At 48.7% G+C, this 18041-nt stretch overlaps 1 pseudogene; it reads left to right on the top strand.

The window, feature by feature from the left end:
* Window positions 1-7618: 7618 nt before the first annotated feature.
* LOC144491992 (U2 spliceosomal RNA) lies at window positions 7619-7822 on the top strand (annotated as a pseudogene).
* Window positions 7823-18041: the final 10219 nt, after the last annotated feature.

The following is an 18041-nucleotide window of genomic DNA, read 5'->3' as shown; positions in this document are numbered from 1 at the left end:
GTGGGAAAACTCGAGTAAATCATGCTTTTTTTTTTCAGTGGGAGTTCACACTAGAATCTCCCACACTCTGTGCAATGCAGAGGCCACTAGTGTGAATATCATTAGATTTCAGGGGGCGGGGCCTATCCCACCTGGGAGGCTGACAGTTCAGGCCTCTGCGCATGTGAACTGTCAGCCACCCACTTCGCTGACAAGCTCGATTTTTGGCCAGCCCACAGTGCTGCCCTCCCAACACACCCAAGGCTCAACCACGGCCCCCCTGACCATTCTGGACCAGCCACAAACCCACCCCGTCCCAGACCAGCCAATCTCCAGCACCACCCCCATCCCCCAGCAGTGACGATCCACCCCACCCCCGACAGACGCCGCCCACCACCCCCGCCCCCCCCCCCTCCCCCACCTCCACCATCTTAGTCTGAATCCCGCTGGACTGAAATACTCCTGGCAGTGTGGGAGATGCTAGCAGGCCCAGAGAATTCAATCCTGGGCTCACTAATAGCATTTAAATAATGTGTTAAACAGTATTTAAATACTAGCCCCGCCTCCCAGACGATTTCCGGCACCGCGCAGACACCATTGGAAATCCAGGCCTGGGAGACGCAAATGTGGCGCGAACGCTCATGGGAATCCCGCAAATCGGCTGACACGTGATTCTCCCGGCCCACTGCAACAAAAGATTAGCACGGCAGGATGGGAGAATTGCCCCCTACATTTCTGATGCACTTGCACAAAATGCAAATTAGACAATGGCCCATAATTTCCAAGATCCACTGCATCGTACCTCAGAGTAAGATGTGCTGGGGAACCCCTACCCCCAGGGGTCCCCATGTAAGAATTGCCCAGCGGGAAGTTCAAACTTGCAATGGGAAATATCTGAAACTTCAGTATAAATTGCAAATTTCGGATGGTTCTGACTGTTACAATAATAGTCACCCAGAAAAGTTTAGAAGAAGAATTATTTCTAATTTCCAGATAACTATAGTACTGGTGCACCCCCCCACACCCACCCACACTAACACCCTCATGTGACCTTTCTATTAATCCCCTGAGAGTCCTCCCCGAATACCTCACAGGACTCCCTCTCTACCTTCCCTAATCCCTGACTGCCCCTTTCCCTGACTACCCCATCAACTATCCTCCCCACAGGACCCCCGGATTCACTCCCCACCCGCAACTACAAACCTCCGACTATCCCCCTGATTACATTCCGGACAACCCAGACTTCCTCCCCCTGACTGCCCTCTGACTCCTGCATGACCACCTGATCCCCCCACATTGACCACTCCTTCACTGATCACCTGAACATCCCCACTGACTACAACACCAACTGATTCCTGACACCCCCACTGATCACCCAAATCTCCTCCCCCCCACACTGACCATTTCCCCACTGAGCACCAAGTCCAATGACTCAGTGCATAAGATTGAGCATGAAAACTGACCCAAAACACGGATCTGGAACTCTCCCATTTTCAGAGCCTTACCTGAATCTCCCAATGGCAAACAGAATCAGATGCCATTCCACTTCTACTTACTTCCATGGAAATGAAGCTGCTCCTTTCTCCTGACCCACCACCCCCCAATTGTTCCCACTTAGGTTGTACATTAATCTGCTCCCGGCTTTTCAAAGGGACTGGGCCTTTAAACTCACCTACTTTAGGACAGCAAGTTCTGTAAGAAGGTGTGTGTCTTTCTTATCTCCAACTCAGCTGAGCTCAATACAAGGTCTTCAGAACCCACTACACTGGACTGTTCTCCTCTGATCTAAGTCAGATAGGCGAGAAAAGAGCAGCTTCATTTCCGTGGAAGTAAGTAGAAGTGGAATGGCATCTGATTCTGTTTGCCATTGGGAGATTCAGGTAAGGCTCTGAAAATGGGAGAGTTCCAGATCCGTGTTTTGGGTGAGTTTTCATGCTCAATCTTATGCACTGTGTCTCTAAAAAGATGGACAGATCAGTTTCTAGCCAGGGAGGCTGTGGGCGGGGATTAACTCACCAGACAGCCTGTAGAGGGAGGTATTGCGCATGTGCAGACCTCTGATGCTGCACATGTGCAATAGCAATAGCAGGGGTCTGACAGACAGAGAGCTATCAAGCCCCTGCTACTGCAGGCAGCCTCAACCAGCTTCCCCCTCCGTGTGCCCAGACTGATCAAGGCCTCCTCCATCCCCCACAGATCGCATTCAGAGTGGCAGTGGGCTCCACTCCCCCCATTGGCCCACTCCCCCATTGGACTGCCCCATTGGCCCCAACCCCTAGTCCGCCCGCATTGGCCCCTCCCCTGACACTGCCCCCCCACAGGATCCACCCCCCCATTGGTCCCACCCCATGGCACTGCCCAGTGGGCATTGCCCATGTGCCAGGCTGGCATTGCCCAGGTGCCAGAGTGGCACTGCCAGTCTGGCACTGCCCAAGGGGCACCCCCACCTTGCACTCAGCCGCCCTGGGGAGCCTCAATGGCCTCCAGTTTCATCGGCAAGGCCAACACGACTGTTCCCTGTTCATAGGGGGCAAGTGTTTTCCTCGCTGGAGAGAACCTCTCCCGGAAAGACCATAAATGCTTGCAAGCGAGTCCATATACATAAATTTAATGAAATGAATCAATCTCTCGGGTATCAAAAACTGGCGCCATTTGCACGAGCCACTTTACAACATTTTCCCACCACAAAGTGGACGTAATGCGGCCATAAAATTCCGCCCAGCGTTTGTTTGACGATATTTCCGTTGAATCCCGAGGATGCAGCAGAGACACTGCTAATGGAATTCTTCCAGTGTTTTATTGCCAGTTCTGTGATCGATGCCATTTTCCTAATTTTTAGGAATATGAACTTATTATTATGCAGTCACTAGCATTTTAGACTGTTTCTTTGAATGATGGGGTGTCGGCTGTTGTGTGGTAATCCCGTTAACACCATGTTAGACACGTACACTGGGATTTTACAGCCTCACCCGTCCCGAAACTGTAAAATCCCGCCTGAGGTCAACAACCTTCCCATTGTCCGCCCTTCGCCCGCTCCAATTCCCATGTTAGGCAGGGGAGTGAAATTCAAGCCATAGAATCCCTACAGTGCAAAAGAAGCCATTAAGCCCATCAGGTCTGCACAGACTCCCTGACAGAACATCCCACCCAGGCCCTATCCCCATCACCCACATATTTACCCTGCTACTCCCCCTAACCTACACATCTTCTGACATTAAGAGGCAATTTAGCGTGGTCAATGCACCTAACCTTCACATCTTTGGAGTGTGGGAGGAAACCAGAGCACACAGACATGGGGAGAATGTGCAAACTCCACACAGATAGTCACCCAAGGTTGGAATCGAACCTGGGTCCCTGACGTTGTCAGGCAGCGCTGTTAACATTATGCTCAGTTTGGTACAGCTCCTGCACTGCCCAAGACTGCAAGAAACTACAAAAGGTCGTGAATGTAGCCCAATCCATCATGCAAACCCAACTCCCATCCATTGATTCTGTCTACACTTTCGCTGCCTCGGAAAAGCAGCCAGCATAATCTAGGACCCCACACACCCCAGACATTCTCTCTTCCACCTTCTTCCATTGGGAAAAAGATACAAACATCTGTGGTCATGTACCAACCGACTCAAGAACGGCTTCTTCCCTGCTCCCATCAGACTTTTGAATGGACCTACCTCACACTAAGTTGATCTTTCTCTGCACCCTAGCTATGACTGTAACACTACATTCTGCACTCTCTTGTTTCCTTCTCTATGAACAGTATGCTTTGTTTGTATAGTGTGCAAGAAACACTACTTTTCACTGTATGCCAATACATGTGACAATAATAAATCAAATCAAACCAAATCAACCTCTGTGCCCTCGTGTGTTAAATTTTTGAAATTATTTTGAACTTCCAATATCTGAGGTAGACTTGGTGTAATCATGTTGCTTCTTGTGGGAAGTTTGTTTCTTTTTTGTTGCATCCTCTGTTGCCTGCTTCATGGATGCTAGCACATTCCAGACTTCTCCACGATGATGACTTCAACAAAATAACACTCCAGAATGCCTTCTTTGCATTCGAATGTGTGCATGTCGGAAACTGTTTTTTAGGCTAGCTGTACGATGCAATGTTCTTGTGTATAAATGAACTTCATTCTGAGGTTGTAGGTTTGCTTTTGTCATTGTGCACACAGCAAGTTCTGAATCTCAGCTGGGTCATCAGTGGGACGTGTAAGCATGGAAGATAAAAACATCCCTGGAGAATAAATGGAAAGGCAGCTAATCATACATTACCTGGCAACAAATTACTCAGTTGCATTGCCAAATGTATGGAAATAGTCTCTTGCCTCCTCTGTCAGCTGCCAAATATCTTAGAAGTGGAGAAAATAACTACCAAGGAAATAAGGATAAATTGCAGATTTATGATTGAAGTACTGATGATAAACTGATTGAGATGCCTAGCTTGTTTTATGGCCTTCAACATACCCCTCGATTATTTAACACTCACATATTGTGGTGTCTATCTGCAATACAATCAGGATTGTCCTTATGTCTTGTCTTTATTGATTGATGTTACACAGAAGAGAATATACTCCAGGATTGAATAGTCATTGATCTCAGAGCAATGGAGTCACTTAAATTTTTACCATAATTCGTGTCAGCCCTTGAAGATGAGTGTATGAATATTTAATATGTATTTCTGCAATTTTCTCTTCCGCTACTTTAATGGATATTTTAATTCATTTTATTTTAACTGGATAACTACTTCTGTTAAAACTTAATAACAAAGAAACTGCAAACAAATGCATTGGGTCAGCAATGTGCTTTTCTTCAGTCACTGAACATGCTTCTAATGTTTCCTGCAAACTTGGGGTGCAAATTTAGCTCATTAGGATAAATATTCAACACAACACAATAGTGTATCAGATGCAATTATCATCTGTGGTGATGATTATCCCTAAATTTGAGTATGATGTCTACTCAGGATCACATGTTTCTGCCACGGTCTTCATGCGACAAAACAGGCTGATTCTTGACCCACAGATATTGGAGCACATGGGCAGGATGTCCCATGAGATGGAATCCAGATTGTCGAATTTGGTTCCTTTTCTTTCCTTCTGTGTTGCCACTCTGCTTAAGCACTGAGACGTTGTGACTCAAAGCATGATGCAGCTTGATGAATAAGTAACATACAATCCTTGTCTCACTGTACTACAGAAGCGTGGTGTCAACAACTGCTCTGTACACTAGGACTTTTGTTGACATGCAGAAGGCTGCGTTGTAAAACACTTACTGCTGGAGTTTGTACAAAGCTGAGTCACCCAGCTGAATGGGTGTTGGACCTCCTTGTTAATGGCGGCTCTTTGAGAGGTGGCTGCGGCTCTGAGAGAGAGAGAGAGAAAGAGAGAAGTGGCTGTGGCTCTGAGAGAGAGAGGTGATTGCTGAGGTCTGGGAAGTGCTAAACATATCCCAATGTTTCTCCTTCAGCATAGAATTGATAGGTGCTTGATGACATTCATGGACAAGCCATGGCGGGTGATTCTTCCAGCCCGCTGCATCTCTCTAGCAGCGCAACAGGCCAGGAAACATCAGCGGAGCCTGTTTAGCGGGCTCCCCGCTGGGCATCACGGCCTTCGCGTGTCTCCGGGGCCATGATTTGTGGAAATCGGTGCAGAGCTGATTTCCATATTTAAATCATTGTTTTAATGTCATCAGCGGGCCTGGGACTGAAGTTTCTGGGCCCGCTAGCCACCCCCCAACCTCCCCCAGGAGCGGCTCATTCCAGCAGCGTTTACAACAGCTGCCCACTAACGGGGGAGCTGGCAGCCTGACCCCGCTAGAGTGAAGTAAGGCTATTGGGCCCCTCCCAGAATATCAGGGGTAAGGGGGGTGCCCCTTGGGTATTGCCAGCCTGCAGTGCTCAGGGGACACCTTGGCACTGCCCACTGGAGGGGGCAGGGCCTATGGGGGAGATCAGTGGAGGTGGGAGTTCCTGCTGCCACTCTGCAGTTGACATCGCCGGAAGAGGGAAGGAAAAGGCTGATTAGGGCTGCCGGGATGGGGGTTGGTCAGGGAGATCAGGACTGCCAGAAGGGAGGTAGATCAGGACATCAGGGCTGGCCCAGAGACATCCGGGAGGCCAGCAATCGGGGGGTGGGTGTATCGGAGGGGCAGTGATGTGGTATCACAGGGCTGACCAGCGATCGGGAAGCCGGTAGTGTGGGGCTACTGCACATGTGCCGATCTCGACACTGACAGGTCGGTGCATGCATAGTGGCCTGCTCAGCACTATGCTGCCAAGCTCTCCTGTGGGAATAGGCTCACTGATTTTCAGCATGAATCTCCCTGAGGCACTCTGCAGTGCACAGAGTGTGGGAGGTTCGTTTTGAATATCCTGCTAAAAAAAGCAACGGGTGTTACTCCAGTTTTTACACAAATTCGGTACAGAATTTGTTTGAGAGAATCCCGGTCCATGTTTCTGGCATGCAGAATTAACGAGATCTAGAGTGGCTTGCGAATCAGGTGCAGAATGGACAACACTGCAGTTAACCTGTAGATCATATATGCCTATCGCATTCAATTTAGATTTAGCACAGAGATGACTGTGGTCAAAGAGTTTTCCATCTCGGCAGTATTTCATACTGACAACAGAGGACAGCTGATCTTTGATGAGGTGACTAGCCACTATCAAGCATTGTCATTAGTATGGCGGCTATCACACAGCCTGGTTTTAACCTATTGTGATTTTGAAAGCATCTGTTTCCGGATCGTAATGTCCTTGAGGCCCTGAGAGAAAAGGAGACGGCAGATCCTGTCGGATGGTTCCCTGAGCGGACTGTCAATGTCATTTGGCAGAATGCCTCATCACCAGAACTCACAAACAAGCACCAAGACCTGGCTTGGCTGGTGGTGAGAAGGGCACTCCCCGTCAGATCCTTTATGCATGCCCGGGGTCTCAACCTCACCGCACGCTGCCCTCGAAGCGGCTGCGGGGCTGATGAGACAGTGGCACACCTCCTTGTGGAATGTGCCTTTGCAAAGAAGGTCTGGAACGAGATGCAGTGGTATTTGTCGCGGTTCGTCCCGGGCAGCTCGGTGACGCAGGACTCTGTGCTCTACGGGCTGTTTCCAGGAACGCACACCGAGACAAATATCAACTGCTGCTGGAGGGTCATCAACTCGGTGAAGGACGTGCTTTGGTCCACCCGAAACTTGCTGATCTTCCAGCTGAAAGAATTGTCCTCGACCGAGTGTTGCAGACTGGCACATTCCAAGGTCCAGGACTACGTGCTCAGGGACGCGCTCAAGCTTGGGGCAGCCGCCGCCAAGGCACAATGGGGAAAGGCCACCGTGTAAAGCGTCTCAACCGAGGCAGACCGAGGGCCGGGTAACTGCAGAATACCCTCGGCCTGCGTAACTGTGTGCCAACCTGAAAAATAACAGCACACAGTAAACTCTGACACATGTATATAGTTTTAAGAAACGAAATGTAACGGAATGTAATGTTTTTGTAAATGAGCACGGTATTAGACTGTAAAAATGATTCTTTTTTACACTGTTTATGACATTTGGATCTGTAATTTTGCGATGTTTTATTGGAGAGTTTTTTTTTGTGTGAATAAAGTATATTTTTGAAATAAATAAAAAAATCTGTTTCCGGATCGCTTCTCGGCCTTTTGGCTAAGATCAAGTGTAGTATGGATTGGATGCTGCACATGGTGGAGGTCATTAGGTTACATTGAAGCTTCATATGTTTCATATGAAGCAATTTTTAAAAGCGGTATCTCGGCCTTTTGGCTGAGATGCAGATGAGATCAAGTCTTGGAGGAGGAATTGCTTTCCCTCCTCCAATCAGCTTGGCTCATGTAGATCAGGCCCAGGACAGGGTAAATGGTCGCTGCCCTGTCTGGCCAGCCTGGATCGGAAATGTCTCAACTTGTTGAGACTCTGAATTGGACTTGATTTGATTGAATTGGAAAAGTAGTTTTAAAAAATCTGTTTCCGGTCTCCCGGAGAGATCAAGTGTAGTTATGCAGATGCTGCGCTTGGTTGAGGTCATTGGGTTGCGTTTAAGCTTCATATGTTTCTTATGAAGCAATTTTTAAAAGCGGTGTCTCGGCCTTTTGGCTAAGATGCAAATGAGATCAAGCCTTGGAGGAGGAATTCTCCACCTACTCCAATCAGCTTAGCTCATGCAGATCAGGCCCAAGACAGGGTAGAGGATTGCATGCCCTGTCTTGTCAGCCTGGATCGGAAATGTCTCAACTTGTTGAGACTCTGAATTGGACTTGATTTGATTGAATTGGAAAAGTATTTTTAAAAATCTGTTTCAGGTCTCCCAAGTCAGTTGCAGCCGTATAATCATGAAGATATTGGAGGATTGTGATACTGTTGATTGGACATCCAAATCTTTGGTGCACAGTCCACAGAGCTTGTTGATTTACTGAGTCAAATGTTTGGTCAGGTTGATGAATGCATGCAATGAAGAGCTGCACAGCAGGGTCAGGACAGGCTCTCTGGTGACAGCAGCTATGAAAGGGGCTGCTGATTGTCCTTGTTGAACAAAGAGAAAAATGGTTGGAGGCAGATAAGATGAAAAGAACATGACACTCTTTGGAGGTTCTGCAAAGAACAGAGCTAAATAGGTTCAATATTTACTTGGGTCTGAAAGGTTAGGCAGGAAGATGGGGTTGAAGTTACAATCAGATCAGCTGTGAGGGCCTCGAGGGGTCAAGTGGGCTACTCCTGTCCCTAATTTGTATATTTCTACATATCTATGTTGATAAAGAAAGGTGATTTGTTTTGGAGAAAAGGATCATCCTGCAATAAAGAGAGACAGCAAAGGCAGAGGTGACGAAAGAATGACATAAACACTTAAAGAAATTAGGGAGGAGGTAGTGGAGGCATTAATATCTATATATGTATATATATTTTTTAAATCAGCAAAGGAATAGTGCCACATGACTGACAAGAAGCAAAAGCAATTTCAAAAAGTGAGATTGAACTAACCCAAAAAAGTTTGGACTAGCAATCTCACCTTTAGTGGTAGAAAAGATATAAGAATATTTACTAATAAAATGTAACAAAACAGAATGAGATGGAGAATATAATTTTAAAAAAGCAATGCAGTGGATGTGTAAAAGACCTTCAAATTGATGTCACATACAAAACTCACGACATGGTATGGGCAAATGGCATCAGGGAATAGATAGAAGAATGAATTGAAATTTGGCTGCAAAACAGAAGAGGAAGAGGAGGTGAGGGGAGGGAGTTTCTCAAGCTGTCGGAGAGCAGGAAGTCATATATCAGAGGGATCCATCCTCTGATGACAATTTCACCAAAAACAGAAAAAAGCATGACTCAGAAATTGAGATGTGGTCTCAGCTTTTGCAGACAATACTAAACTGGAAGGTCGTGCTAATACCGTGGATAACTGCACCAAAATGGAGATAGGTATAAACAGGCCTGCAGACTGGGGAATAGATGGCAAATGGAATTCAATACAATGAAGTGTAAGATAGCGTATTTTGGGAGGGGAAATAAATTATTAATGTTCTTGTGTTCATTGGAAGAGAAAGAAAATAATTGGGTGGAGAAGCAAGTAGATTTGTGAATACATATAAATGAATTGTTAAAAGTAGCAACCCAGGCTCTTCAGGTCATAAGAATGCAATCAAAATAATATGGCTCATTTGTAAAGTGTGATGTATAAAGCAGGGAGGTAATATTACATTTATATTGAATCTTGATTGGATTACACTTGAAGTATGCACTGGTTTGGTCTCCAGGCAACAAGAATAAGATTGACACAATGAAGTGAGTGCAAAAAAGATTTTTGAGCTTGTCACCAGAAGTAAGAGAATGCAACTATCAGGAAAGCTCAAGCTCTTTTTCGAAAGAGAAAACAAAGGCAGATCAAAAGAAGTCTTTGCACATGAGAAGAAATTGAATAAAATGGATATGAATAAGTTGTTTCCACTTCAGGATGAGCCCAGAACAAAATGGTATAGAGAAAGCAAGATACAATTTAGGAAGAATTTCTTTATAAAGAGAGCAGTGAGGGTGTGGAACATGTGCCTGCTTGGAGTGTTTAATGCAGAAAGGAAGACTTGATCCATAAATAAGGGGAAGGGTGTAGAGGGATAGTGAACCAGGGTGGCAAAAGATGATGATGGTGAGAGGAATGCAATGGAGGATAAATAATTGCACAAAACAACTGGGTCAAATGGCCTATTGCTTTGCTCTGCAATCTATTTAATATAATGAATACTGCCTCACCTTTGACACGACCCAGGAAGAAACGTGCTGGCCTATGCAAGGTTGCTAAGGTAACATGTTACATAGAACATAGAAACATAGAAACCCTACAGTGCAGAAGGAGGCCATTCGGCCCATCGAGTCTGCACCGACCACAATCCCACCCAGGCCCTCCCCCCACATATTTTACCCACTAATCCCTCTAACCTACGCATCCCAGGACTCTAAGGGACAATTTTTAACCTGGCCAATCAACCTAACCCGCACATCTTTGGACTGTGGGAGGAAACCGGAGCACCCGGAGGAAACCCACGCAGACACGAGGAGAATGTGCAAACTCCACACAGACAGTGACCCGAGAATCGAACCCGGGATCCTGGAGCTGTGAAGCAGCAGTGCTAACCACTGTGCTACCGTGCCGCCCATGTTGATCTGTGCCCAAATGCTGTTCCAAAATTGATTCACATTAGATATTAACAACACAATATCCTAAACCTAGTATATCATCACAGTGGGAGAGTGTACTGAATTTTAACATTTCTTCATATGCATTATAAATGTACAGGTATTTGCATATTGTAGCAGATCACTATGAAATATCAGTGTGCTTACCATATTACCTTTTAAGAGTAATTGGCACCAAGCACACTGTCCGTACAAGTTACCTAAAAACTGCATTTTCACATATTGCCAGAAGGTCTAGGCACTTGGCTGGTATAAATCTACTGTCACATATCCTATCACATGGCCGCAATTCTCCGAAAAATGAGACTTCCAAGAGAGCAGATAGTCAGAGATCTGCTGGATCTCAGGAAATAGTTGCCCTCAAGCCAGATATCAGGTCTCTGGAAAAGGTAATCTTGCTTGGAAAGGCTTCAATCCTTGCTATAGCCCCCACCCAAATCTGGAGCCACCGTTTTCCAGGGCCAGTGGCTGCATCAACAGCATGTTTCATGAGGGCTTTTTGGGCCTTATTCTGGCTTTCCTTGGGAGTGAAAAGGGCTGGGGGGAGGGGGGGAGTGGGGTTCATTGAGGGACCCTATGTCTTCTTGTGTGAGCTGTGGCAGATTCTTGTGTGATGGAGATGTTAATACTGTGCAAGCATGCAACTCTGTCGTCAGATGATGAAGTGAAGCCACAGCCTAAAGATGAAAGTCACTAAGAGATTATGGGCGGCACTGTGGCATAGTGGGTTAGCACTGCTGCCTCACAGTGCCAGGGACCCGGGTTCAATTCCGGCCTCGGGTCACTGTCTCTGTGGAGTTTGCACATTCTTCCCCTGTCTACGTGGGTTTCCTCCCACAGTCCAAAGATGTGCGGGTTAGGATGAATGGCTGTGCCAAATTGACCCTATAGTCAGGGGATTAGCAGGGTAAATATGTGGGGTTTCAGGAGTGGGGCCTGGGTGGGGTTGTGGTCGGTGCAGACTCGATGGGCTGAATGGCCTCCTTCTATACTGTGGGGATTCTATGATTCTGTGTGTCTTTGCAGGAGGCTTCACGGAGCTGAAGAAAGAATTACATGGAGAGAAATGCAGTGAACAAACAGACTCTGGGTCTGCTGAAAGCTTAGTGGCCAAGAAAAGAGCTGCCACTGGTTAAATTAAAAATAGTATCAAAAAGCAGTTCTACTGTCCAGGAAGAGTCAGAGTGAAAGAATAAACAGCTTCTTCAAAAAAAGGGGCTAGTCTGACCAGCAGCGTGGACTGATTGTTTCAACAATGAGGTGTTTGTTCTGACCTGGGCTGCCTAACAGAAATGCCACCAGCAGCTATTGGGCCATCTGCTCCTTGTGTTAGCAAGGCTCTTCAAATCTCCTCTTTGATTTACTCTGGAGCTGCTCCTTCAAAGAGAGTTCAAAACCGGGGCTCTTGAAATCAAGCAAGGACTTTCTCACATGTCGAATGGCGTGCTGAAACTTCAAAGAAGGTTTCCAGATTTCCAGGAGGCATGTATTTCTGAGTTAACAGGAGACCTCAAAGGTCTAAACAGAAAGACATCAACACTGTTACCAGTAATCCGCCTGAAAGTTATATCTGTAGCGATCGTCTAATCAACATGAGAAAGTCACCCCCATCCCAGGGAAGAGCCCCTGAGATCAAGCTTCCCCCTGCAGCATGAGCAGCCCCCCTACCCCGAGGTCACTTCAGTTACCCCCGCTCCTTCTACACCCCATTAGAAAGTTAATAAGGGGACTTACCTCCTTGCCACCCCTCAGAGTCCGAATTACCTTCTCCTCACTTTTCAAGATAAAGGCAAAATACAACAGATGCTGGAACCTGAAAAAAGCAGAAAATGCTGGTGAAACTCAGCAGGTCTGACAGCATCTGTGAAGAGAGAATAGAGCCAACATTTCAAGTCTGGATGACTCTTTGTCCAAAGGGTCATCCCGATTCGAAACTTTGGCTCTATTCTGTCACCTCGCTTTTTAAGACCCAAGGTTTGACGTCCAGCAAGAATCCATTTTGGCTCTCGCGCCCGATTAACCAGGCCATCGGGAATCCCACCTGGAGCTAGTGGCCCTGGAGAATTGCCCCCACCCCATATCGGATGCGCATAAGAGTCTGCCCATGCAAACAAAAAAGAAGTGGGGATTACTAAAGGTTTGACTTAACTCCTAACACAGAGAGAGCCTTGGAGATTCTGGGCATGGGAACAATAACAAAAAGACTTGCAGGCTATGGGGAAAGAGTGGGGAAATGGAATTAGGTGAGTTGCCCTTTCAGAGAGCTGAAATGGGCACAACAGGTCAAATGGCTGCCTCAGTGCTGCAACCATTTTATAATTCTGATCAGAGTGCGATTGGAAGGGCTCAAAGTTTGCTTTTCACTTCATATCTTACACACTTCACTAACTCACATAAAACCACATACTACAATTTGATATACTGTGATGTCTTTGTGCTTTTAAGGAATGTTTGATGTTCTTGGTGCAAAAGTGCTGGCCAGCCTATAACAGGTTTGTCACAGAATTCTGGGATGCTCATTCCCAGAGTAAACTTAAAACAACAAAACGAGCGAAGTGCTTGATTGGCACCCATGGCTCACAGTAGAATCAGCCCCTGATGTGTCTTTAACTGCTTTAATGGCAAGAAAATCATGGACTGGGAGTAATTCAGCGACAGGTATTCTTGGCACGTGACACGGATGATGCACAATAATTTTTACTGCTTGATGCGCGACAATCAAGCACGAGGTACAAGGCTTCAGCGATTGAAGGCTTTTATTGACAAACAATGGAACTATCTAACACGAGTACACCAATCCAGACTGGAGGGGTCCCGCCTGAGCAGAGGGTCTTATACCTCTCCCCAGGAGGCGGGGCCCGACCGGGATGTGCCATAACAGCATCCACCACAGGTATATTAATCCCACAGTGTAAACACCCTAACCCAACAACAACATTATAACAACCACACAGTGGCAACACCCTAACCCAACAGTAACATTGGAATAACCCCACAGTGGTAACCAACGATGGTTCACCACATTCACCCCTCCTTTGAAAACAAAGGCCGGCGGGGTGCGAAAACAGATTACATATATACAAAATCTACAAGTCCAGACGGTCTGGAGGACCGCACCGTCGCTGTGATCTCCTCAACACCGGTTGCGACACCGGAGCAGGTGCTTGCGGTGGCGTTCTCTCCAAAACAGCGTCCGGCTGTCCCCTCGAGGACTCGCGGGCCGGTTGACCCTGGTAAAGCGGTGGTGCAGGGGATCCTGGTACCTTCTGTGGTGGCGCCGATCTCCGAGTCTCAGGCAAGCTGTACATGGGAGTATAACTGTTATGCACTGGTCCCGGTGCTGACCACGCCACGTCTGGGGAAGAAAGAAGTGAAAGGGGGTTCGTGACAGGGGGTATAGGAGCAACAGGAGTTGCTACGACCCCTGCGGGCGCCAGGTCTCGAATCGAGACTGTGTCCTCTCGCCTGTCAGGATATGCCACATAGGCATACTGAGGGTTGGCGTGGAGGAGTTGGACCGGTTCGACCAAGGGGTCGGACTTGCGGGCCCTCACATGTCGCCGCAGAAGGACGGGTCCTGGGTACGTCAACCAGGCTGGTAAGGAGATCCCCGAGGACGACTTCCGAGGGAATGAGAACATCCTCTCGTGGGGAGTAGCATTGGTTGCCGTACACAGGAGGGAGCGAATGGAATGAAGCGCATTTGGAAGGACCTCCTGCCAACGGGAGACTGGAAGGCCCCTGGACTTCAGCGCCAATAGGACAGCCTTCCAGACTGTAGCATTCTCTCTCTCCACCTGTCCGTTACCCCTAGGGTTGTAGCTCGTGGTTCTACTAGAGGCGATCCCGTATGAGAGCAGGAATTGCCTCAAGTCGTTACTCATGAACGACGAGCCCCTGTCGCTATGTATGTAGCAGGGGTACCCGAACAGGGTAAAAAGATTACTGAATGCCTTAATCACTGTGGCAGTCGACGTGTCCGCACAGGGGACAACAAACGGGAACCGGGAGTATTCATCTATGATATTGAGAAAATACACATTCCGGTCCGTTGAGGGAAGGGGGCCCTTAAAATCCACACTCAGCCTCTCGAAGGGGCGAGTGGCCTTGACCAATTGTGCCTGGTCAGGTCGATAAACGTGCGGTTTGCATTCCGCGCAAATCCGACAGCTTCTCTTTACCAACCTGACATCCTCCATGAGTAGGGCAGGTTGCGGGCTTTTATGAAGTGGTAGAGCCGAGTGACCCCAGGATGGCACAGGTCATTATGGAGGGCGTTCAAGCGGTCCTCCTGCATGATAGCGCATGTTCCGCGCGAGAGGGCATCCGAGGGCTCATTGAGTTTCCCCGGACGATACATAATATCGTAATTATAGGTGGAGAGCTCAATTCTCCACCGCAAGATCTTATCATTCTTGATCTTGCCCCTCTGCGTATTACTGAACATAAACGCCACGGATCGTTGATCCGTGATCAGGGTGAACCGCTTCCCCGCCAGGTAATGGCGCCAGTGTCTGATGGCCTCCACAATAGCCTGAGCCTCCTTCTCCACCGCTGAATGCCGAATTTCGGGACCTTGAAGGGTGCGGGAAAAAAACGCGACGGGCCTGCCTGCCTGGTTCAGTGTGGCGGCCAGGGCGAAATCCGATGCATCACTTTCCACCTGAAAAGGGATGGATTCATCCACCGCGTGCATCGTGGCTTTCGCAATGTCGCTTTTCAAAGCCTTGAAGGCCAATTGGGCCTCCGGCGTGAGTGGGAAAGTCGTGGACTTGATGAGTGGACGGGCTTTGTCCGCGTAGTTGGGGACCCACTGCACATAATAAGAAAAAAAGCCGAGGCATCTCCTCAGTGCTTTTGCGCTAGCGGGCAAGGGAAGTTCAGTAAGGGGGCGCATACGGTCTGGATCAGGGCCGATGACCCCGTTTTCCACCACGTATCCCAGGATAGCTAACCTGCGCGTACGGAATACACACTTCTCCCTGTTATAGGTCATATTCAGGCGAGACGCAGTGCGCAGAAAGTTCTGGAGGTTTGTGTCATGGTCCTGCTGGTCATGGCCGCAGATGGTGACGTTATCCAGGTACGGGAAGGTAGCCCGCAACCCGTTCTGGTCCACCATTCGGTCCATAGCACGCTGGAAGACCGAGACCCCATTGGTGACACCAAATGGAACCCTAAGAAACTGATACAGACGACCATCCGCCTCAAAAGCCGTATATTGTCGGTCCTCTGGGCGGATGGGGAGTTGGTGGTAGGCGGACTTAAGGTCTATGGTGGAGAACACCCGGTACTGCGCAATCTGATTGACCATATCAGATATGCGCGGGAGAGGATACGCATCCAGCTGCGTATAACGGTTAATGGTCTGACTGTAGTCGATGACCATCCGGGGTTTGTTCCCGCTTTTAACCACCACGACCTGCGCTCTCCACGGACTAGCACTGGGCTGTATGATCCCTTCTTTGAGGAGCTGCTGAACCTCAGATCTAATGAAGATCCGGTCTTCAGCGCTGTAACGCCTACTTTTAGTAGCGATGGGCTTGCAGCCTGGTACCAGATTCTTAAATAAAGAGGGAGTGGTGATCTTTAGTGTGGAAAGGTTGCATGCGGGGCGCTTTGGACAATTTGGAGGCTGCGGCTGATTCCCTACTGCCAGCGAAGGGAGTGGCCCACCGTACTGTAGGATCACACTCTTCATGTGGACCATAAAGTTTAGTCCGAGGAGAATTGGCGCGCAAAGGTGCGGCAACACAAGGAGCCTGTATCGCTCGTAAATTGTGCCCTGCGCCTCCAGGGGTACCATACAACGTCCTTGGATCGGTACAGACCGGGACCGTGATGCCATAGAAATTGTCTGTTTGGCAGGTAGAACCCGGAGTCCACACCTCTTTGCAGTGTCAGGGTGAATAAAACTCTCGGTGCTCCCACTGTCAAACAGACAATACACAGTACGACCATTTACCTTGATGTTCATCATCGAACAGTCAAGCCTGTGATGCTTTGTCTGGTCCAGAGAGATCGACGCCACCGTTGGCCCTTGGACGTCACTGCAGGCAGCCGAGGTTGATACTGAGGACCCCTGCTGGTCGCTCCTGGTCGTCGTTGACCACGATGGCCGCCCCCATGAATCGCACGTGGGTGAGGGCGCCAAGCGTAGCGACTCCTGGTGGTCATCTTCCTCCTCCGCCAGCCACGATGGCGTCGTCCTGGATTCGCACGTGGTCGGACCTCGTGGATACTGCGACGCCGAAGGAGATTGTCTCCGCTCTGGAGGGTCACAAGCTGCACTGCCGTTCTTGGGCTTCGATCTGCAGACTTTCGCGTAGTGCCCCTTTTTACCGCACTGACTGCAGATCACTGTTTTAGCTGGACACTGTTGCCGTGGATGCTTGGCTCCTCCGCAAAAATAGCACCGCTGGCCGCCTGGAGCTGCCCATGTCGGGTCGATATGGGAGCGCGAGCCCGTGGGGCGAGGAGGGATTTGTGCTTGCTCCTGCCACGTTGTCTCCACGTGGTCTTCGGGGTACAGAGCCAAGCTTTTCGACGCTGCCTCCAGCATCTCAGCCATCTCCATCGCTTGGGTCAGGTTGAGGTTCCCTTTCTCCAATAGCTTAAGCCGGATGTACGAGGACCCTACCCCTGCTACAAACGCATCTCGGGCGAGGTCGTACATATACTGCTCAGCCGACACAGCTTTGCAGTCGCAGCCCCTGGCAAGCTGCAAGAGCTCATTGGCGTAGTCCTCCATGGTTTCGCCCGACTGCCGACGTCGTGTAGCGAGGAGGTAACGAGCGTGAATCTCGTTGGGTGGTCTCGTGTATCGTTTTTTTAAGAGCTCGATGGCCCTCGGGTAAGTGGTGGCCGCACGAATCGCGAGATAGACCGTGTCGCTTACCCTCGCGTGGAGGACCTGGAGTCTGTCGTCGTCCATAGTAACTGCTGCAGAGGCCGCCAGGTAGTCCTCGAAACACTTCAGCCAATGGTCGAAGGTGTTAGAGGCACCGACCGCACGTGGGTCCAGCGTCAGACGCTCTGGTTTCAGCATTTGCTCCATACTCTCTTTACTGTCGAGAGTTTTGTGTTTGTCAATAAAATTGATGCGCGACAATCAAGCACGAGGTACAAGGCTTCAGCGATTGAAGGCTTTTATTGACAAACAATGGAACTATCTAACACGAGTACACCAATCCAGACTGGAGGGGTCCCGCCTGAGCAGAGGGTCTTATACCTCTCCCCAGGAGGCGGGGCCCGACCGGGATGTGCCATAACAGCATCCACCACAGGTATATTAATCCCACAGTGTAAACACCCTAACCCAACAACAACATTATAACAACCCCACAGTGGCAACACCCTAA

This window comes from Mustelus asterias, chromosome 3 (assembly GCF_964213995.1).
Source record: "Mustelus asterias chromosome 3, sMusAst1.hap1.1, whole genome shotgun sequence".
NCBI classification, from domain to species: Eukaryota; Metazoa; Chordata; class Chondrichthyes; order Carcharhiniformes; family Triakidae; genus Mustelus; species Mustelus asterias.
Note: the sequence above shows the minus strand (reverse complement) of the source record. Positions and strands in the feature narration are given on the sequence as shown.